The sequence below is a fragment of the Lepidothrix coronata genome, unplaced genomic scaffold (assembly GCF_001604755.1).
Source record: "Lepidothrix coronata isolate B3197 unplaced genomic scaffold, Lepidothrix_coronata-1.0 Scaffold32, whole genome shotgun sequence".
Classification (NCBI taxonomy): Eukaryota; Metazoa; Chordata; class Aves; order Passeriformes; family Pipridae; genus Lepidothrix; species Lepidothrix coronata.
In genome coordinates, this window is record NW_016690212.1 from 5,736,138 (window position 1) to 5,759,262 (window position 23,125).

Genomic DNA, 23,125 nt, shown 5'->3' on the forward strand with positions numbered 1-23,125 from the left:
ATTGATTAGATCTACTTGTAGTTTTGAGCTATCATGTTATCTAAGGTAAACTGAAATGAAAACCTTTGCCTTGCATACTTTTGCATATTTTATTCCTGTTAATACATCCCTGAATATTTGGGAAGACATCTCTGCAGAGAGGTTTGATAACTTCTCAGAGTATGCTAATAGCTGAAAATTACCAAATAGGTAACTTACTAATCAGTAACTTCAGTTCTGTTTGCATTTTTACTCTGATGCACTAAAGTTAGGTCATCCCAGGTTTGGGTTTGATGTTATTATATTTGGCAGGTATTTTCAGGTAGTTTATAATTAGAATTCACTTCTGACTATAGTGCATTTGGAAGCACAGATTTCTACAAAGGCTGTTTATCTCAGTGAGTATATGGAGACACATCATAGTCTATATTTCATTTATTAGACATTTCTTATCTCTTTGCTAATGGATTTAAGAAAAGTGTCTGAATTTTCCGAAGATCACCACAAATTCATAAAACTAATGTAGTTATCAATGTGTAAGAATTTGGAATGAAGATTAACAAACTTGAACTGAGTCTTCCCACCTCTGTGAAGGATAAGAAAAAGTCCTACAGATACATCAATAGCAAAAGGAGGGGCAAGGAAAACCTCCATTCTTTACTGGACATGGAGGGAAATATAGTTATCAAAGATGAGGAAAAGGCTGAGGTATTTAACACCTTCTTTGTCTCAGTCTTCAACAGTAAGACAGGTTGTCCTGAGGACAGCTGGCTTCTGGAGCTTGTAGAAAGAGATAAGAATCTGAACAGCCCCCCTGTAATCCAGAAGGAAACAGTTAGGGACCTACTGAGCTACTTGGATCCCCACAAGTCTGTGGGACCAGATGGGATCCATCCCAGGGTGATGAGGGAGCTGATGGAAGAGCTCGCCAAGCCGCTCTCCATCATCTACCAACAGTCCTTCCTCAACTGGGGAGATCCCAGATGATTGGAAGTTGGCCAATGTCACACCCATCCACAAAAAGGGCCGGAAGGAGGACCCGGGAAACTACAGGCCTGTCAGCCTGACCTCAGTGCCTGGCAGGGTTATGGAGCAGATCACCCTCAGTGCAATCACACAGCACCTACAGGATGGACAAGGGATCAGACCCAGCCAACATGGGTTTAGGAGGGGCAGGTCCTGTCTGACCAACCTGATCTCCTTTTATGATCAGGTGACCCGCCTGGTGGATGAGGGAAAGGCTGTGGATGTGTCTACCTGGACTTCAGCAAAGCCTTTGACACCATCTCCCACAGCATACTCCCGAAAAAGCTGGCAGCCCATGGCTTGGACAGGGGCACTCTGTGCTGGGTTAGGAACTGGCTGGAGGGCCGGGCCCAGAGAATGATGGTGAACGGAGCTGCATCCAGTTGGCAGCTGGTCAGTAGTGGTGTCCCCCAGGGATCAGTGTTGGGCCCAGTTCTGTTTAATATCTTTATTGATGATCTGGATGAGGGGATAGAGTCCACCATCAGCAAATTTCCAGATGACACTAAACTGGGGGGGAGTGTCAATCAGCTGGAAGGCAGGAGGGCTCTGCAGAGGGACCTGGACAGACTGGAGAGTTGGGCTGATTCCAACGGGATGAGGTTCAACAAGGCCGAGTGCCGGGTCCTGCACTTTGGCCACAACAACCCCCTGCAGTGCTACAAGCTGGGGACAGAGTGGCTGGAGAGCAGCCAGGCAGAAAGGGATCTGGGAGTTTGGATGGACAGGAAGCTGAACATGAGCCAGCAGTGTGCCCAGGTGGCCAAGAAGGCCAATGGTATCCTGGCCTGGCTCAGGAACAGTGTGGCCAACAGGTCCAGGGAAGTGATTCTTCCCCTGTACTCAGTGCTGGTGAGGCCACAGTTGGAGTGCTGTGTCCAGTTCTGGGCCCCTCAGTTCAGGAAGGATATTGAGGTGCTGGAGCAGGTCCAGAGAAGAGCAACAAGGCTGGTGAAGGGACTGGAGCACAAGTCCTATGAGGAGAGGCTGAGGAGCTGGGGCTGTTCAGCCTGGAGAAGAGTAGGCTCAGGGGAGAGAGACCTCCTCACTCTCTACAACTCCCTGACAGGAGGTTGTAGCCAGGTGGGGGTTGGTCTCTTTTCCCAGGCAGCTATCAGCAAGACAAGAGGCCATGGTCTTAAGCTGTGCCAGGGCGGGTTTAGGTTAGATATTAGAAAGAATTTCTTTACAGAGAGGGTAATACGATCTGAAGAGAAACCAGAGTATCAGACATTGAAATGGGCTGCCCAGGGAAGTGGTGGATTCTCCATCCCTGGAGGTTTTTAAGACGAGACTGGATGTGGCACTCAGTGCCATGGTCTAGCAACCGCAGCGGTAGTGGATCAGGGGTTGGACTTGATGATCTTGGAGGTCCCTTCCAACCCAGCTGATTCTATGATTCTATGAAACTTAATTTTTTTTCAATCTGGCATAAAGAGAAATAGCATTGCAAATTGTTTTCCATAGAGCAAGAGCTTTTTATCTGAAGTTAGGATAAGTCTGCAGATATGAGATTTAGAGTAGTGTATTAAGTGCCAAATGTGATATGAGTCTATTTAGAAGTACACAAACCCACTGATGTACATAACATAATTCCAGCTGGAGGGAGCCAGAGGAATGTAATTTCCTTTAATTAAGGGGGGGAGGAAGTGCCCTTTCTTGGAGTAAAAATCTGAGAGGTTTGTTTTCTTTTTGTCTTGCTTTCTTGTCTGCCCCACATGAATAGAATAAAGAATAGCTGGTATTCTATATGTGAACTGGAACAGTATGTGGCGATTTACCTGCAAGATTTCTTTGTCCCTGTTGTGTTAGAAGCATGCTTTATATCTTGCTTTTTCAGATGATAATTTGATAATTAAACTGCCCTTTTCTTGTAAATTGCCGACTATGGTAAAACTCCGATTGCAATATTGGAAAGATGTTTGATTTTGTTATCTACTTCTTTGATTTGTAGTATGTCTTTCTTGTGTTGTAGCCTTTCTGGACACCAGATACCTGCATACTGATCATAGTTCTAACTCTGTTAGTGCATTATGTTATATTCCCTTGATGTAGCAATTTCATAAAGAGGAATTTGATTCTTTGATTCTATAATTCTGTGGTTTGATCTTATGAATATGGTCAACTTAACATTTTTTTCCAAATGGAAAACATTCTAACTGCTTCTACAAGCTCAGATTGTATTAATGTTTGAAAATACTAAGTTTTTCATTCCACATTTGACAACTCTTGACAGAATAAGAGTAATTCAGTTTTGTTGGATCAGCTGTACTGTGTTCCAGCTTTCCTTGCTGCTTTTGGGGACTGCTCACAGGAACATTTTGCATCTTGCTTGACTAGAACCATTAACACTTTTATTAACATTTTTTTAACACTAATAAAATACTCTCCGTTTTAAAAGCGAGCAGGTAGGAGAATTCCCACAGAAAAAGGTGTGCTTTAAAATGTGTTTTGCGCTACACTGTTCCTTAAGAGGCCTTATTACAAAGTAGAACAAAGGTGAGTGGGGGCTATTTTTATTTTACAGTATGCGAGAAAGACAGAGCATGCTCTTGTACTGGTTATATGTCCATAAGAAGATTAATTTTTTTTGTTGTTAATTTTTTTGAAGATAAGCGAAATTCTGGAAAAATGAAAGTTCCTACTGATTCTCTTTTTCCTTCTCTGAAACCCCTTTACTGTAAAAGTTCCTAAGTGTTGTGCTTGTCCTTTTTCTGGATAAATGGATAGAGTCAGTGCTAAAATTTTACCTGAAATAATTGAGAAGTTCGTAGCTATGTAGGTGTGGGGGGCGACTATTTGATGGAATATATTTCTGTCCTATTCTCAGTTAAGCTTAGCATTCAGAACTTCATAACTAAAGTTTATATTATAGTGAAATTTCTTGTTTTCTGGCTGATTGTTAAAAAAAGAAGTTTTTTGTCTCATAGATAATATTATTGCAAGCTGACTCAAGACATAATTACAGTGTATTATGCATCTGATTTTGGAGACTGTCTTTGTTTTATACACCCATTAGGTGGTACTGCTGCTCAGTACCTCAAAATTAGGTAGAGATTTGAATAGTTGTGTACAAAAATGTTGATCTGTTTGAATAATTATTTTATATGTTGTTGAAACGTGGAATTATTAAGTAGTGAATATGCAGAAGTGAGATGATTGTAAAAGCTACGTGTCTCTTAGGTTTGATTGTGCATGTAGATTTTTCTTAAATTTTGTTTCTGAGATATAAATAAATGTATTCTCATGTATTTTCCTGTTTTTATAACTTCTTGAGTTCTATACTTAAATTAAAAAGGAGGATGTCATCAGCCTCTTCTTCTGTCCTATCGGTTTAATTTGCAAATGACTGTTTGCATATTACTGTCCCCTTGCTTCAGAAGAAAGTACATCAAATTGCACAGCCTAATCCATTCTGGCCACAGGAGTTGTCATCTCCAGAATGATCCTACTATAATGCCTTGCAAGGGGAAGCATTTACTTTTACCAAAAAAAAAAAAAAATCAAACTATATAGAAGAGGTCTTAAAAGCTTCTTTTAAAACTTTTTTTCTTTTTCTTCATGAGAACTATTAAGATTTATGGTATACCTCTGTATCTAGTTAGTCAGAAGATCTTTACTTCATAGCTTCCCAGTGACAGGAGTGATCAAATATAAACCATAGGCTTTGGGCTTTACTCATTTGTGTTACTGGTCTAAATAAACTTCCCCTCCTTTCAGTGCCAGTGATACATAGACACAGCTTGCCAGCACAGAGGATCTCTTAGTCTTCTACAGTGTCCCATAATGTCTTACACAGCATTCATATATAATTTGTAAATCCCCTGCACGTTTACTGTCCAAGGGGGTTTGGAGTACAACCTTTTGATCCTATGACTTCATGATTGCCCATACAGGATTTTTTTAAATTGTTAGAACAGCTTTCTTAGCAGTTGGCAATTTGTAGCTGCATTTTTAAAAATATATTATTACTGTGGTATTAGATCCTAATTGTTTTAGATCCTGTGTGCTTTTGTAGGTGTATTCTGCATCCAACACACTTTATTTTCCTGGATCTGCCTATTGATTAGAAAGCATAGTAATATATTGATCAGTACTCTGTTGATTTTCAGTAGTTTAGGAAAATGGTGATAAAAGGTAATAAATAACTCTTATTTTCTCATTTTCTGTTATTGGTTACTGGACTAATCTGGCAGAAATTCATGAGCTGAAATGGGAACTTAATGTGATGCACAGCATGGTGACATAGTTAGCACTTTAACACTGACTATGGCAGCTTGAGAGAGCCTGCTGTTAAGCAAAAGGAAAGGAGAAAACATTACTTTTAACCAAATAGATGGCTCTATTTTTTTTAGGTCTCAGCATGGCTGTGAATAAAAATAAAGGTGTTCTTAGTTCAAGTAGTACTTACTAATTAAAATTGTGAAGAGGTTAATATGCTTGATTCCTTCTACTTTTAGTTGATACAGAAAACACCTTTTAGAAAAACTAATAATATTTTAGCTATGTTATGTTGTTTGATCTAGTTGGATAATGTTTTCATTTTTTTGAGCATATTGTTAATACAGCTTTACAATCTCTTGGGAGGTTTTTTAATCAAATTCTATTCTGTTCTATTTGAGTTCTTTCTTCACAGTAATTCCAAGTGGAAAATCTACCTTATTTCTGTGAAGATCTTCTGTTCCCAGTGTAGCACTTAATCTGTGTTTTAAAAACAGAGTATTTAAGGAGACAAATTGTTGTGAATTATTGAAAACTAGTTTTAAATTTTAGTTATGATAAGGAAAGACTATTCAGAGGGAAGGAGTGAGGACTTGAGATAGAGTTTATCAGGGAGATAAAAGGAATTCCGAAATTTGTTATGTCTTTTATCTACAAAAATGTACTCATTTCAAAACTTTCTTGCTTTTTGATCTTAGTTTTTATTTGTGTAGCTTGTCCCTAAGAATTTGCTGACCAGTAAGTAGCTATTTTTAAGGCTTAGTAAAATTGATTTAAAATAAATTTGTACTTTTCAATGTATATTTAAATAAAAATTGTGATTGAAGTAGGTATGTAAATTTTCTATATAGTGATGAAGTTTTATATACTGTGAATTTTTTAGTAACTTTCACAAACTATTCTTGTGGCCCTGTGAACATAATGTTATATGTTCCTTGTGCCCTTCACGTCTTAGATTGCATGCTATATAACGTAGGGAATGTGTTGTATCATCCAACAGTTTTTTTACTTCTGTTTTCTCGGTACATTATTTGTAAACAGCGTTTGAAGCGTCAAATTTTAACTTATCTATGAAAATGTGTTAGTGTAAGAAAGAAGTAAATATGAATACATGAAAGACAAAACAGAGTTTTCCTCCTTCCAAACTCTGTGCTTTCCATGCCTTTCTTTACGCACTTACTTAGAAATTGGTTCCATGTACTTAGGAAGGAACATGGTTTAATACTTCAGGAACAAATTCACACTGTGTTTACATCAAGCAGTTGCAGCTGAAGCTTGTTAGTGATTGCCTCCCCGATTAAAAAAAAAAATTCTTCACTGTGCTACATGAACTCCTATTGTTTGGAGATAAATAATCGGCTCATCCCCTCTTTAGGGAAGAACAAAGAACATAATAGTACATCTGGTTCATCTGTTAAGACAGCAAAGATTAATTAAGCAAGTACTGCACAACCTCTCTTGAAAACATATATATCCAAACCCAGCCTGTATATGATAAGTTTTTTAATCACTTTGCTTTAACCATTTAGTGTATGCACAAAATCTGTTCCAGAATCACCAGCTATTCACAGATGTAAGATAGGACGCAATACTGAGATAAGGTAAATCAGAGAATAGGGGTAGAGTTCATTAGTTCTCTTGCAAATCTCTTGATTTAAGAGATATGACTAGAAAGATACGATTAAAGACTGAAAAGAACTTTTTGAGCCCTCAGGTGACATCATTAACATTCTTTATATTATCTTTCTTAAAAATAACTTGTCTAGTTTCTCTCACCACTTGGATTAGAACCTATTTGGGGCAAAGAACCATCTCTTTATTGAGCATTTATATAGAACCTGGTAATTGAAGTAAAATTTCAAAACTACAACTACCTCTTGTGTTTATATAGTTACATGGAATGCCCTATTTCTTCACTTCCCTGGTGGTGGCTAGAATGTCTAATGTCTAATTCCAGCTTTAAGACAACTAAAGGCAAAATTTTACCTGCTGTACTGTTTTTGTCATTCAGCCTAAATAGCTTTACTTGCTCCTTGGTGTTTACTTCAGCAGAATTGTAAGTACATGCATGTCCGGTCAAGGTATTAATTTGACAAGCCTTCACTTATTTAATATGTCTTCCACTTCTCTGCACATACATTAATGAATGCAATTGCAGCTTCAGTAATAGCAAGACAGATGGTTCACAATCACTGGTCGAAGAGTTGGCTATAATGTTATATTCTTTTTATTGATGTGCTCCTTGGACTGGTGCTCATATGATCCCTTGTCCTCCTCTCCCTGCCTGATGTGGTCTTACATCTCCCTACCTGGATTATGTTCTCTTTAGGTACTTATATCCCACCTGTCACATGGATACAAATGATTTTGCTGTATCACATGAAATAAATTCTTAGCATTGTATCTTTACCAGGCACCCCTTCCATTTTTTTTTGAGGTTGAAAAGTACTGAAACCGTGCACAAGAAAAATGTTAGAGCGTAAGGCAGCAAAGTGGTACATTAAAGAATATGTTGGATCACTTTGATGAATGCTTGTACTGTTTCTGCCCTGCCAGCTGCAGTCAGTTCTAGCTACTGACTTTCTGCTCCAAAGACCCCTCCTCCTCCAAAGACCCTCTGCTGCTTGCTGTGTTCCTTTGATAGCGGGTAGTGGGGCTTGCGACAGTATCTTGGACAAAAGAAGCAGCTGCATTACAGTTAATTTGAAAGAGAGGATTTCAAAATATGAAGCTTGTTGACAAAAGAATGCCTCTTGGTAGATGAGGAATAGTTAAGAATTTACATAATCTCTCTTCTCCATCTATGGAAATTAAAACTGGAAATTACTTGGGGGGAGCAGTGTGGAAAATTGATAGCAGAGTGTGAGTAAATCTCACTTATAAAAAGTTTATATTCCTAGTAAATGCTGCGAATACTGTTCATTTAAAGTATGAAGAATGACAAAATAAGCTGAAACAAATCCTACAGTAGCTCAGACTTGGAAGAGCTGTGATGATGATGATGATTATTATTATGGCTGAAAATGGTGCATCTGAAGGCACTTTACGTGCTGCAAAAGGTTTCTGTCCTTATTCACTGTATGACTTCATTTTTCACATGAGGTGAAGGAGGATGCATGACAGAAAAAATAATGTGATTATTTTAGGTGAGATTGGTTCTACTATATATGTGTCTGCACAGTAAGAGTACATCTGAGGTAGTCACTTGGTGTGCTTTTCTACTTATTTGAGAGAAATAGATGTGCACCCTGAGGTAGACATGAGCATCTGGACCCACTTTGTGAATGAAAATCTATACAATGAGCCATGTCCTGATGTACTGATCTTGCTTCATCCTCTAGAAATGAAATCAAGACAGCCTCAGATACAAATACTTACATTGTAGCTATCTAAAGCTAGTCTGTCCTGAAGAACTAAAAAGTGTTTTCTCACAGAAAAATCAACTATCAAATATTCCTGCTTGGATGTCATATTGTTGTCAAAGCATTTGCAGACTAGGGGCAATGATTGATTTGTACACCTTCCCACTCACTCCTCCTGCAGATTAAGTTGGCCATTTATGGTACATTGGGTACTTGGGAAGAGCACACCCAGGACTGCATTGCACGGCTGGCAAGTTGGTGTTGGCCTTTCCATCCCTTTTTGCTGGACTGCTTTTGACTTATTCCTGAGAACAGTTGCTGAAACCCTGACTCTCTGGTGACAAGGTTTTTCTGATAGAGAATTATTTTGCAGAATTCTGTGATGATGCTACGTTATTTAGATCCTTGGAATTGCAGTGTGAACCCTACAGCTTTGAACTGTATTTCAGTACCAGCAACTACAGAATAGCTCAGTGTCTTGTGGAAAACGCTGAGTGCAATGTTTTTCTGTGCGAGAAGGCCAAACATGTCAAGAAAGGTAGGATCTTCTACCTTTGTTTTTTGAAATATGAAACATGAAGATGCAAAGTGTAACCTCTGCAAGTGGAGTTCATAGAAGATATACCAAAAAAAATAAAAGGCTGCTCAGTTATTTAAATTTCAGGAAGTGTTTTAGAGGTACAATTTAAAAAGATTACTGAGATTGGGTGTGGATTTTTGAGGATAGCTTAACTAAAACTGAAATTGAAATATTTGAAGACAGATCTAATTCAGATGAGCAGATGCTGATCTGTAAGTTTGTTTCATTAGCATGTAATGGTGTAACTTTAACTTCATTCAAATGAACATCCATTACGCTTATGTTATCCATGTAGAGAAAGATCTTTAAAAATAAAATAAACAAATAAAACCCCAAAACAAACACCCAAGGAAATAAACAAAACAAAAACCCCAGTTTCAAAAATCACTTATTTTCAAATTCTTCTCAAATTATTGTCTTGTTTTCTAACTAATAGTTATTTATGTATGCCATTATAAATTTATAAATGTTGTCTTTTCTAAGAGGACCTGATGCTAGGTCTCCATAACAATTCACATAGAACAGTGAGAGGTATCTTTCAGTGTACATACTGAAAGAAGTATGTTTTTACATACTTCTTTCTTGCCTGCTCATCTCCCATAAATATTTCTTGAAATAGAATACAAATGAAGAGTGGGAGATTCATCATCCTATTGTGCACTTATTAAAATATTCCAATATAAGGAGTAGAATATAGAGGAAGAACATCTAAGTCTTCATGAAAGTTCTGAATTCAGACTCTGGTTAGTGGTGAGTTTAAAAAAAATAGGAGAGGTGGTAGCCAGAATATTTATTGAAAGGCATAGGAAGGGAAGATGAAGACCCAGGTTGGGCTGGTTTAATAATTGAAGAGTGCTATAAATGTTGTTGACCATCTGTGACCTACTTAAAATGAGTAAGAGGCTGTTCCATGTTCTAGATACCTAGGCAAGAAATATGAAAGAGAATGTCAAAAGACAAACTAATGAACATATACATAAAAAAAAACTTTGCTGTAGTACAGAGAGTAAACAGATTGACTTAAGAGATTACCATGCAGACATGAGAAGAAAACTGAAGATTGTTGTTATAAAATTATCTTTTCCAGCTTTTTTTATTTATTACTAGCATATGGCCTAGGAAGACTTTTTGCAACAGATATTTTCTAGTGTGGAATGGCCTCTAATGGATGTATGACACTGATGGTGTAGAGAAAAGCTTTTTAATAATTTGTGTAGCTGTAGTGCTTGTGAAAGATGCTAGACTGACAGTCTAGAAGACTGGGAGTCTGAGGTAATCTGTTCTGATTCGCTGAACAGGTATAGCAGAGGCATCAATGGCACAAAATCTCTGCATTGCTTTTTAATTGTATCTTGAAAAATCTTTTGTTTTGAGCTAGTTAATAGTGACAGAGACTTGCCATTTAAATTTACCCTGGTACTTAGCTTTTACAAATGAGTTTTTTTGTTTAAATTAACACCTTCTATCATAAAATGTGATGGCCTTCCAGTAGTAGTAGTAAGGGGGGCAGGGTAGCTAACTGGGAACACATGGGGACTGACTGACTGACTGGAGCTGTTGCACAGTGGGCTGGTCTGCTGGTCAGCATGTCCTTGGCCTGCCTTTTTCCTTCCCTTCTAGACAAAGCTGTGAGACCACGCTGGTTTAAACCTTGTGGTAGGCATTTTGTGGGACTAGCCTGTGGAATGCATTTGACTGCTTAATTTCTGTGCAGCTATGACCAGAACCAGACCAGAACCAGGCCACCTCTTTTCGCTGGGAGAAATGAAGAGGTACAGGTGAAGACTTCAGCACGGTAGTATCTCCTTAGCAGTAAAGAAATCAACTTTTATCACCTCCATGATTAGATTAACACCTACTCTAACACTAATTCAGTGTCTGAAATTCACGATGAGAGCAAAGCCGTCTCCATCTGGCTCAGGTGAAGCTTTTGTAGTTGTACATTGTGCTCAGGCACAGGGGATAACTCCGTGTGTAGGAGTGATGAGGAAGAAAGGTAGCAAACATGATAGGGAGTCATCAGTATGATAGGAGATAAAAAATAGTGCTGGAAGTCCTTATTTGATTTTCTTTTGGGTGGAAGTGTTTATGCAGATAAAAGACAAATGCCAAGAAAAAGGGTTAATTATCTGTACCCTAAAAACCAAAGGTGTTTCAGACTGATTGCCCAAAATAGATGGTGCCTAAAACCTGGCAAAAGAGCCAAACATCAAATGAGTAATATAAACAATTTGATTTATTAGCACTTAAATTTATCATATTTTTAATAAGCTAAGATGCTGGTCTCTAGTGCAGCTAATTTTATTTTTTTCTGTGGTAGTTTGACATGAACAGAGAAGAGATTTGCGCCTGTTTTATTAAGAAACAAACAAAAGAAAAAAAACACAAAAATCTACACACATCAGTGAAAAGTCAGGATAAAGTGGTAAATTCAAGCTAGCATGCATAAGTGGATATGACCTGAAATAAAGCTGTTCAGAGAAAGGAAAATAATTGCAAAGCAGTAATACTTAAAAGAAGATGTAGGCATGAAGAGTGGCAAAAATTAAAGGCTAGAAGGGAATGACTTGTGAAGAAAGATTAAAGGAAATGAACACATGTAATTATTACTTATAGCTATCTGTGTGCTTGGTGATGTTCAGATGAAGAGAGATGATCCCTACACTAATTTGGCTAAATAGCTACCAGGGGATGATGAAAATGTCTGAAGGTATTTTTATAGACTTCAAGTGCCAAGAAAGGATTCATTTAGAGGAGTTCAAAAAAGGTCTAAGTAGGAGTAATGAAATAAGATGAGGGGAGTCTTAGCTTTGAATGCTATAAAAACCCCTTCTTTTGGAGATGGTAAAGTGTGTGTTAGTCTGCCCTGAAGTTTTAGTGCAATGCCCCACTGCTTGAGCTGTTGCAAATGATAGTGGACAAAACGCTCAGACGTAAACATGAAAGAAGGAAAAAGAATTCTGTGTTGGAGGGAGGAGAGTGAAGATGACTTAATAGATATTTTCCACCTTTAATTTCTATGGTCTCACATATAAATTGACAAAATAAGGCTCATGGTACACTAGTGGAACATAATTTATGTAAATTTGCTTTAGAATAGGCATTAACCTTGATCCTTACTTCAATTCTGCATTAAGCCTTGCCTTTGATACAGTAATCTTAATTAAAACTGAATATTTCATGATTTAACTCCCTCTGCCTCATGAGCAGAACAATACTCTTATCTGTGTTACCTATAAAAGTGCAATCCATATAGAGTATCTATTGCATCAGATGATAGGCTTGCTTAAGGTCATTTTCATATGAATAAAAGTACTGACAAACGGCAGTTTAATTTGTTTTAAATGATTAACTCTTATTTTGCAACCAAATGTTAAAAGGCTAGTTAAGCAATTTCCTGTGCATGTTAAATTAGGAAATGTTGACCTAATAAGTACTTTCAGAAAAAAAAAAAACCTGCATGAATGAGGAAAAAATGTAAGTATTGGCAGATGTGATGTGTGTCAAGTGTGTCATCATGTAACTGTCAATCACTGTCATCTTCATAATACTTTTAACTGGATTTCATTAGGTAGTAAGGGAAAAGCTGTTCGTTTCGATGTTAAATCTTAATGTATTTTAAAAGGAACAGGAAGGAATTTGAAACCAGCATAGCAGTTTCCCTGTCTATTCCTTATTTTCTGGAGGGGCTTTTTTTTTTTGGTTGGTTTTAAATTTTTATTTGTTTTGTTGTGGGGTTAGAACAAATAAAGACTATTCTGGGGAAATGCAGAAATTAGCCTTATGCTACAGATCATGCACTTACATGCAAGACACATCTTTAATATAGGGAGACTTCGTAGTTGCAGTTACTGACACAGTACAGGCATCTTCATGTTGCCTCTGCTTATAAATGGAGACATTTGTAAAGTGACAATTTTCCTGCTTGAAAAGATGTGCAGGTGTTTGTCTTAGTTATTTTGTAATGCCATAAAAAAAATTTAATTGTATCTGTAGATTGTTAAATTTGTAATCGTAGTTCCCTACGTTATATGAAAGGGCACACAGGCACTGACCTGACCAACTTTGATTGATTGGCCAGGACACTTTGATCACTGAAGGAATGCACAGTAAAAATTCAAGGAAAGAGGATGTGATATGAAGTAATGATACTTAATAAATAATATATAAAAAATATATAATTTAGTCTTGAACTGTAGAAGGTAAGCAAACATTTGGGTATCCATCTGCTTTGAAATAGACCATCTTTTTCTGAAATTCTTCAATTCTTTGTTGAATTTAAGGTGTCAGACTACATGCTTCAGATAAAAATGCAGCTGATATCTGGACTGCTTCTTTACTGAGTACCTGACTTTGGTGATAATTTCATGTGGGTCACTGGAATCTTTGGTTATGTTGGATATTGGTGAACCCAATGTAAGTCGCCAGTGGTTTTTCTCCAAATATAAATCTAACGTCTTTGTTAAATAATATTTTATAGTCACTTCCATCAGTATTTGAGATATTTTTTCCCTCATTGTCCCAGCTTTTTCTTTGTTGCTTCTAAATATGAAGTTGCAGCTGTGGTAAGCTGGACATCAGTAAGCATTACATATATACTGATATCTTTACTTCCCATTCTGAGCACAAGAAACATAGCAATGTATATTTATTGTGAATAATCATCATATAAATGAAATGGTAGTGTATTTTTGGGCACAGCTGCCTTCCCATCCGTTCATTACATTATTGGATTCTCCTCCTACAGAGAACCCAGCGAACAAATTTGGCAAGTTGAATACATTTATTTGTTGGAGGAAAAACCAGAAAGTGAATAGTTGTTAATATCATATTACATCTCTAGTCCTGCCATTGGATCTTTATAGTAGAATTGAACACCTGATCCCACTGAAGAAAATTAAACTCTTCTGTTTTGTAGCACCATTTCCCTCCTCTTTGCCTCTGTCATCTGTGGCATTCTCAAATGCAGCATTTAATAGTCAGAAAGAACAGAGGAATTAACTATGTGGGTCCCTGGCACCAGGGGACGTCCTCTGGCTGGTTCCAGGGAGCCCAAAGGGTTAAATGCAGTTAAGCCTTTCCCCAGCTTTCTGGGAACCTGGCAGTGGCTTTCTTTCAGTTGCTTTGTAATGAGAGGAACAATACCTGAATTCAGCCTTGGGTTGTGTTGGGAGGGGGAAGGATTCAGGTTATAGTGTCAGAGGCAGCAGTAGCACTCGGGCAGTACCAGCAAGTGCTTCACCCTCTGACTGAAAAAAGTGGAATGTTAACAAGGCAAGTCTCAGATAAGACCATATGTATGTAGGGTTTTGTTGTTATTTAATCCATTTCTCTCTGCTTTTGGTTTTCTTTTTAGCTAAATTAATCATGCTGTTTTGAATAGGCTGCATTCTACCACTGAGAACTGTAACTCACGCTCTGGCTGGTGATGAACCAGCCTAAAAGCAGGGAGACAGTTTTTTGTGGCTTGCACTCAGGCAGGAGTTTGAGAGTCTTGTCACTTGAAGAAAATAAACATTTAGAAACTAAAATTTAAGCCCTGAGCCTAGATAACTGATACAGTAAGGTATCATTTTATTAGTCAACTGAATGGAAATTATGTTTCTGAATTAATCACTAAGTTTATTTGTGAAAGAAATGATTCTGAATGCATTTATAGCTACTGACTGTATTTCATCCTTGATTTCTTCAACAAGCTACTGGTACCAAAGACCACCAAGAAGGTTTAGTCAGAGGCTTCACGGAAATCTCATGCTTATTTCAGTTTTCTAGATTTTCTAATTTCTTTTAAAGAAGAATTTGTGTTATATCTTAAAAAATGAGACAAACAGAAAACAAGAAAGTCTCACCACAAAACAAACTTGTCATAAAGGATAAACATGTCTGTGTTTGGTTACTGAGTTGTCCATTTGTCCACATCCAAACATTGTTTTGTCTGGAGCGGGGAAGTGCAGCATAAGTTGCTGAGGATAACTCTGTTAAGGCTGCCCCATCCAACTACTCAGTGTGTTCAAATGTGATGATCTTTAGCATGTATAAGGTGTATTCATGTTATCTGCTTATCAGAATGTTACTTCATTTCCTGAGAGTCTTCTAGCTTGGTTTCCTAAGGACATGGACTCAATCACACAACTGTCGGTTTTTTCACCTTGTTTATCTACTTAACACCTTTTTTTGGCTTATCTAGATCCCACTGAAATTGACAGAAAGGCACAAGTTTCAAATTTAAACAAAAAAAAAGTCTTATGAATCTAATGAAAATTGGTGTGCACATTCATACCCTCTGTTCAGGAGACCGTTCAGCAGGTGCACAGGTTTTTTCTTTGACCTGGTGCTGGCTGTTTAGCAAGGACCCAGCCAGGAGCCAGGCACACCCAGGGCACATTTTGGGTTGAGAACTGGGGAAGCAGGAGGAGCGGAAAGCGTGTAGAGTATAAGGGGATGTAAGGAGCAACAGGAGTTACTGCTCTACTCCAAGGCAACAGGCACAAACTGAAACACAGGAGGAATGTCAGGAAATTCTTTCCTGCTGTGAGGGTGACTGAGCGCGGGCAAAGGTTTCCAGGAGTGGTGGTGGAATCTCCATCCTTGGAGATACTCGAGAGCTGTGTGGACACTATTCTGGGCAGCCTGGTCTAGATGGCTTTGCTTGAGCAAGGTGTTGGACCAGATGACCTCCAGAAATCCCTGCTACCTCAACCCTTCTGTGATTCTGAGTTGTGAGGGAGGTAGAAAAGCTGAAGTTGTAAGGGACATGGACAGAGGGATGTTTGAGATTTTTGCATTGGGAAAGGCTTATGGATAGAAATCTTCCTCACAAAACAATTTTATATTTGAGTCTATTTAAATATTAAATATTTTATTATGTATGTTTAATAATGCTAAACATTTTTAATGTACTGAACTTCTGTACCCCAAAATTTACAACTTTTATGTAAAGGGAGATTCAAGGAAGGCTTTGAGGAGAGCTTCTGGCCAGAGAGGCAATCATGTCAGATACTGTCTCAATTGATAGTGTGTATTTTTTGTAAATGCTTTTGCTTTTATGAATTTGTTTCAAGTCAGATTATAACGTTTTCAGAACACACCATTAGAGAAAAACATTGCTTTAGCAACGTATAGCAAAAACATTAAGCAATGTTTTTGCTTCTAATGGCTTTAGTTCTTTATGAAGTAGTAACTTAATCATCCATTTCAGGGAAGAAGCGATGTTATTGTTCCTGTCTTTGAGGATACAGTACTTGAATGGTCATTATTTGAAATAAAACTAGCTTTAAATAAAACTTTTCAACTAGTATGTGGGCTAACCCTTCCTGTGAGCAACTACCCAACGCATTCATATACAGGAAAAATAAACTGCAGCATGATGGCTTTTGTTGGGTGAATTTGTCCTTTTAGTGACTTGTTAAATACTTTATATGCCCAGCTAATTTTCAAATGGTCACTTACATTTTCTTCTTTAAAAAAACATACAAACAAAAATGTCTCCACTACCTCTGTATGATTTATACAGTTACTGAACTGGAAAAAGAAGGTTTCCATACTAGCAAATGCAAAACCTAAATTATTATAAAAGGGGACATTATTTGTATCACTTCTGTGGTTGCAAGACTCTTGGGATTTAACTGTTCAACTGCTGTAGTGGTATTTGGTTTATGAACTGAAACTCAGCTGATTGTTGAGGGCTTTAGGGGAAGAGAGAAGGCAACTAAGAGTAGCCTTTTTGATATGGAATTATAAGTTTTACCACTTCAACTACTGGAACTGTAGTTTCGTTTTCTGTAAGAGCTTCATAAGGAGTATTAAATATACTCAATAGTATGTTTCAGAAAGAATTCCGTACCAAGATAAGTTGTATTTGGATGATTTGGAGAGTTCCAGCTCCATTAAGACAACAACTTGGTGAATTAAGATTTTGCACAGCCTGTATTGTATGTGTGCATGAATGTGTGTACACATAAATTGTTTCTAGTACCTGAAGAAATCTCCTAAAAGATAGCCAAAATTAACTGCATTCTTTTTTGCTGAAATTGGTTGAGAGTAGTTTCTACTCTTTAAGTTGTTTAGGACCGTAAATAAACTAAAAAAAGTGAGAAAGGTCTGTTGCAAATAAGGTCGTCTCTCTAAACAGCACTTCTAAGTCACTTCTTTAAAGTGATCTTTTAAAAACATGAATTTTATGCATCTCAAACACATCCTCCAACTGTGAACACTGGATTAAATTCATTCTTTAACATTTTATATCAGAGAGGCAGATGCGCTGCAAATGAAGTAAAAAGATCAAAACTGGAGGTAAAATAAGAATAATTTATCCAACTAATATGTACATGTGATTAGTTTTATCTCATAGGCTGCAGGATAATACTGTTATTTTTTGTAAAACAGTTTTGTGGAAATCATTGCCTGCTTTGCTAAGAATGTGATTTTCTTGACAGAAATAAATGTTTGTTGATATCTGTAAGTATCTACATGCTATTTTATTTCTCTTTGAGAAAACTGAGTTTTGTATAATACATATTCAGTACTTAAAAAACCTCCCCCACTGCTTCTAAAATGTCAAAGCTGAGCACAGGGATTTAGCCATACAAGTTCTATTGAGATTAATTGGATTTGTATGGCTAAATCCATGCAGTTCTTCTGAAAATATTGNACATAAATATATGTTCACAAACATAATATCACAAGGAATATTTGGACAGAACAGTAAAATCAGGTTTAATTTATGTTTGGAGATGAATAACTTTTGGTTTACTATAAACTAAGGGTTCCTGTTTAAGTATACTGAGTGAATACTAAGCATGTGCTGTGCTTGCCTTAGGGCTTCATTTTTTTTAAATGCGTGAAGCATTTACATAGGAGTCTTCTGTACTTAACTCAGGAGGGGGAAGAGCATTTCTGATTCATTAATCCCTTTTTCTTTTTCTAAGTAACTGGGTCCTTCACATCATGCACTCAAGAGGTGTAAAATATACAAAGAAGTGGGAGGGACAGGCAAAATGATGCCTGGCTTGCTATAAGGTATAAATTCAAAACCTATTTCTCTTTGCAAGAAGAAAAATAGCAAGGGGAAAAAAGGGCAGCACTAAATTTACTGCATGTGCTTGCATGATATGCAGGTTTGGGATAATTATTTTCTCTCTTGTTCAATAAAGTGAGTTGTTACCATGGTAGCATTTATATTGCACAGTTTCTCTGTTATAAAATAAATGAGAAGAGTTTTAGAGTCAGAAAAGTCTTTGTATGAATCTTTGTGGGGTTTTTTGGGAGGGGAGTCTGTTTTTTTTTTTTTCTTTTAATGCAGAGTTGTGTCTTAGAAATGCAGTTATAGGCTTAAAAGAGATTATGAAGTTTTGGTGCTCTTTGCAGTTAAAATTGGTCAAGTTTTAACAGTATGTAGTGCTTCGGCAGGACAGGATGTGCAGGACCTGGTAGTTAAATTGAACCCAGCCATGGAGAGGGTGCACAGTGCTAGGCAGCTCAAAGGAATAGTCTGTATGTCCTGATCCAATAACCAGCTCCTGGCAGTAACCATCTTGCCTGTCTTAATGTGTGGTCTTGGACAAGATGTGTTGAGAACTTCTTAAAAAGCAGGTCTGAGTCTTCAGTGGCTGAGAGGGACTTCCCAGGGGAAGTGTTCACCACCAGAGCATACCCTACACAACATTTTGGTCTCTGCTGCTTGCGCTTCTCTTACTGAGGAATAGCAGACTGATAGCAACACTTGGTGACCAGTTGGTTCTCTGATACCTTTTATTTAACATTTATTGACTGCAATGCAGATTCTACTATGGACATTTTACAATATCCTTGAGCAATACTTCTGTTTCTGCTTACTGAAGAGATTCCAGAAGACAACCATGTGAGCTGCTTACAGGTTATGTAAAGCTTATGTGAAAAGCCTCCAAGGAGGTGTGAAGAAATGTTTAGGATATAACACAGTTGATTAGAATGATAAATAGCTTTTCATCAGCTGCTTCTCTCTCTTTGTTCAGTTTTGGTTTTCTCCTGTATTTTCTCACTACAGTAGGCACTAGCTGTATTAGTATGAAGTGACTGTTTTTCATCTGTTGAGATCAAAAAACTTCATTGGTTGTTTGATTCTTTCTAGGTTTTTCATACCTTTCTATTGATCCCGTCTATGGATTTTTCAGAGTTTGGTAATCAGTACAGTACTTCTGGGGGATTAAGCCTTTTGCAGTGATTTAATTTTAGTATTTAAAAAAATCAGATTTATAATTACTGAATATTACTGAAAAGTCTTGACACAATGATTATCCAAAAAATAGAGTGGCTATCACAACTATTAACTGCAAAAATTAATAAGTTTATTAGCCACAGAAACCTGAGAAATTATGTTTCTTGACTGCGCTGTATTCCACTGAAACTAAAATAGGACACTTTGTGGAGGTTCCTTTATGCTTTTAGAATCACTGAATCATTCAGGTTGGAAAAGACCTTCAAAATCATCAAGGCCAACCTTTGACTGAACATCACCATGGCAACTAAACCATAGCCCCAAGTGCCATGTCCAGTTGTTTCTTGAATGCTTACAGGGATGTTGATTCCTCCACCTCCATGGGCAGCCTGTTCCAATGTTTAACCACCTTTTCAGTGAAGTTTTTCCTGATGTCCACAGTTATCCTCAGATGCTGTGAAGGCAGGAGAAATGCTAATTGGCTGTGTACCATTACTAAGAAATGCATCTCTTTTGCAGGTATTTGCTTCCCACATATTGTTTGTCGGATTCATTGACCAGCAGTGTTGGTGGCTGTGGCAGCACGCTGGTTCACTAGTTCATTGGCTGCCTTGGTTGGCTGTAACTTTTTTACCCAACACACGTGCTTGCCAAACACAAGTGTCAAAAACTGTTTTTTTCCACCTTAGAAAAGCAAGTGATACATGGCATAACTAGCAGAATTTCATGGTTGTGTTAAAGGGTGATGGAAACTGCATAAAAAAACAAGTGTTGTGTTTGAAGAACACAGTTTTTTGATTTACAGTTAATTGCTGACAGATGATGTTTCATGCTGACAGATGATATTTCATGTGCTTTATCTGATAAAGCCAAATATAACTGAATAAGAGATGGAAAACTGGTAGTTTTGACCATTTTGTGGCATATCTATGCAGAGATATAAAGATATCTATAAATAGCTTTTTCAGTTGCATCTAACGTATTTAACGGGTCATTGAATCTAAATTTTTAATATTTCATGGCTTCTCATGGATGGCTGAAAGCTTTGCTTTCTGTAGAAAGACTAGCAAAAATGGGTGCTATAAATTTTTAGCCTCTATTGTAGCATATCTAAACTTATAATACACATTTTTTAATGAAAAGAACATGTCTTACTGTAGATTACAACTATCAGCCTTGTGCTATTACAGTAGAGTTGCTATTACAGTAGAGTTTGTTTTATTTGTTTTCAAGAAGCTAGAGGAGTGACAGTCTTCATCCCGTCTTTCCCTTGCTTCTGGAACAAAATGCTGTAGATTTACTGATTGAGAACAGAATATTCTTCTTGAGTCTGTTTGGTTTCCTGCCATGCTCAGGGAAGGGAGATTCCAGATCTACCCATTTCCTGCTGCTGAGGAGAGTGACTTTGCAGAGTCCTCTCTTCCCTTGTGCTGCATGGGGACAGTTGGCCAACCTGGAACTGGAATTTGCATTCATCCTTGGTGTTTTGTCTGTTCTGCTCAAGGGTACCTGTAAACAAAGATATGGGAAGATGTTAAACTTATATGTCCTGATTTCGTTAGGGAAGAGTTTGAACAGAAGTGTAACTCTTCCTCTCAGTTGCTATTGTACAAGAGCTTTGTTTGTAGCTGTTGGTTTGTCCATCGCTTATCAAATAAAATTCTAATTACTGTTTTATATAAAAGTAAATCAGGTGTTTAGGGATTTTTTTATCTCTCCTGTTTGATGGCATAATGGTATGATGGCAACTGGTATGACTCAATGCCATATATACAGCTCTTGCTGAGAGCTAGGCAGTGTTGTTTTTAATATCTTGGTGTGCAGCCACATAATAATAAATTTCTCCTCTGATGTGTTGATGGGTGCAGTAATGTCACAATTTAACAATCTTTTTTAGTTCCAGTTTGACAGTACAACAACAGTATGAAATGTATTGTTTCAACAGGTCAGATCCATATGTGTGAATGATTTTATTAAGTCCCTGAAATTAAGATTACTAGGACCCAGTATGCTGGGAAATTTTTCTTGCTTACAATTTTATTATACCCTTTCCGAAGCATTCTTTGCCAGTCCTTTCAAGAGACAGCACACTGGACTAGGAGAGATCTTTGTTTTGTACCAGTATGATGTACTTACATACTTTAATGATTGATACAAGTTGTTTCTATTTTTGGTTTTGTTACTATTTATTTCTGTTATAGAACCACTAAAATTTGCGGAGTTTATGTAGTCAGAGTGAATGTGGAGTTGATTGCAGTCTTCTGCAATGCATGTAGTGAGTAGTTGAAATGCAGCATGGTACTGTGGAGAATCTGTAAAGATTTGTTTTAACAATCTCAAGACACAAAATAAATTTAAATTGTCGTTTTTTGGAGCAGACTCTCACTTGAGACTACAGTGTATTTACCATTTGTCTGTTCTTTTGGTTGAAATGTCTGAGTTTTGTATTTTGGGAATATTTGGGTCAAATTTTCCTGGGGTGGTTATTTTAATTAAAATATTCTTAATATCTTGGGCTTTTATGTAAGAGTTGGATCAATACTCTTTAAACGCTTAATTATCATAATCGTCCAAAAATAAACTGTAGTTAAGACACATTGAAAATCTGTTTCTTTTTTGGAGAAGCAAGGTAGTTTAGACCTAGAACATATTCCCAAACATCTGATTATGAGAAATCTTTTAATTTCATTATTTCTGCTCTTGGCATATACAAAGGACGGATTTTTTATCCTCAGGACAGTTTTGAAATCCTAATTGCTTTAATTATTTTTTAATGAAAAACTATATTTACAAACAGAACTCCTTCATATAGCAGTAGAAGGCTGGTATGTACACCTTTCTATACTGAGATAGCATTAAAAATTTTCTCCTGTTCTTTATAGAACTTGTCTTGCAATATCTAGAAATGGTGCCATTGTGGGACAGAAATGTTATAAGTGAAGGGGGGGGGAAACAGGTGAAAAATTTCTAGATTTGGGGAATTAAGGTTATATGCTTGGTCAGTTGCACCAAGGTTTGCTTCTGGAAAACAGTCTTTGTGTTGCCTTCCTTATCTAAAAAAACCCTTTTGGAACCTGAGACCTCTGATGCAGAAATGAACGAGGGGATGGCAGAAGGATACTTGCGTTGGCTAGTGCCTGTGCCTTGAAAAATAGCCAGCCTTTGTCTGGTGTCCACTTTGTGAAGCTACCTGACTTAAGTAATCAAATTAGCTGTAAACATCATTCCCCAAGTGTTTCTTTGGCCATCTGTTACCATCTTCAGTTGCTCAGGTTTTGAAGTATGGACTAGAAAGGGCAGTACTTCTGAATTATCTGTCTATAACCTAAATCAGTAGTCCTCCTACTCAGGAGTTGTTGTGTTCCCAGGTTGTTATGGAGCACATGAGATGCATCTTCAACATATTGTGAATACATTCAAACCTTCTTTTGCTTATCAAAATTAACTCCTGTCATCAGTTCCGGGCTCTTAACAAATTTCTGAAAATATTTCCAAATAATCCTCGGGTACAGAAAATACTTTGATCCTTACAGAAAACACCACATCAAGCAAATTTGTATCATGCCTTTCATGCCTTTATGAAGTACTTTATTGATCCTCAAAGTGAGGGAATTGACTCAGAAGTACTGATTTATCCATGCATCACTCTATAGAGTTTTTTATGTTTTTTTTTTAAAGTTGATGAGCAGAGCGAGACAGAGAGTAAAGTGTTGTGAATTGCCTTTTATTTTCCTTTTTCTTATTAGGCAAATTGATTAATGC

The 23,125-nt window shown here is 37.2% G+C and overlaps 1 protein-coding gene across 6 annotated transcripts in view; it reads left to right on the plus strand.

The window, feature by feature from the left end:
• ORC5 (origin recognition complex subunit 5) overlaps positions 1-23,125 on the plus strand; it is a 75,196-nt gene that overhangs the window by 40,872 nt on the left and 11,199 nt on the right. The window lies entirely within an intron of this gene.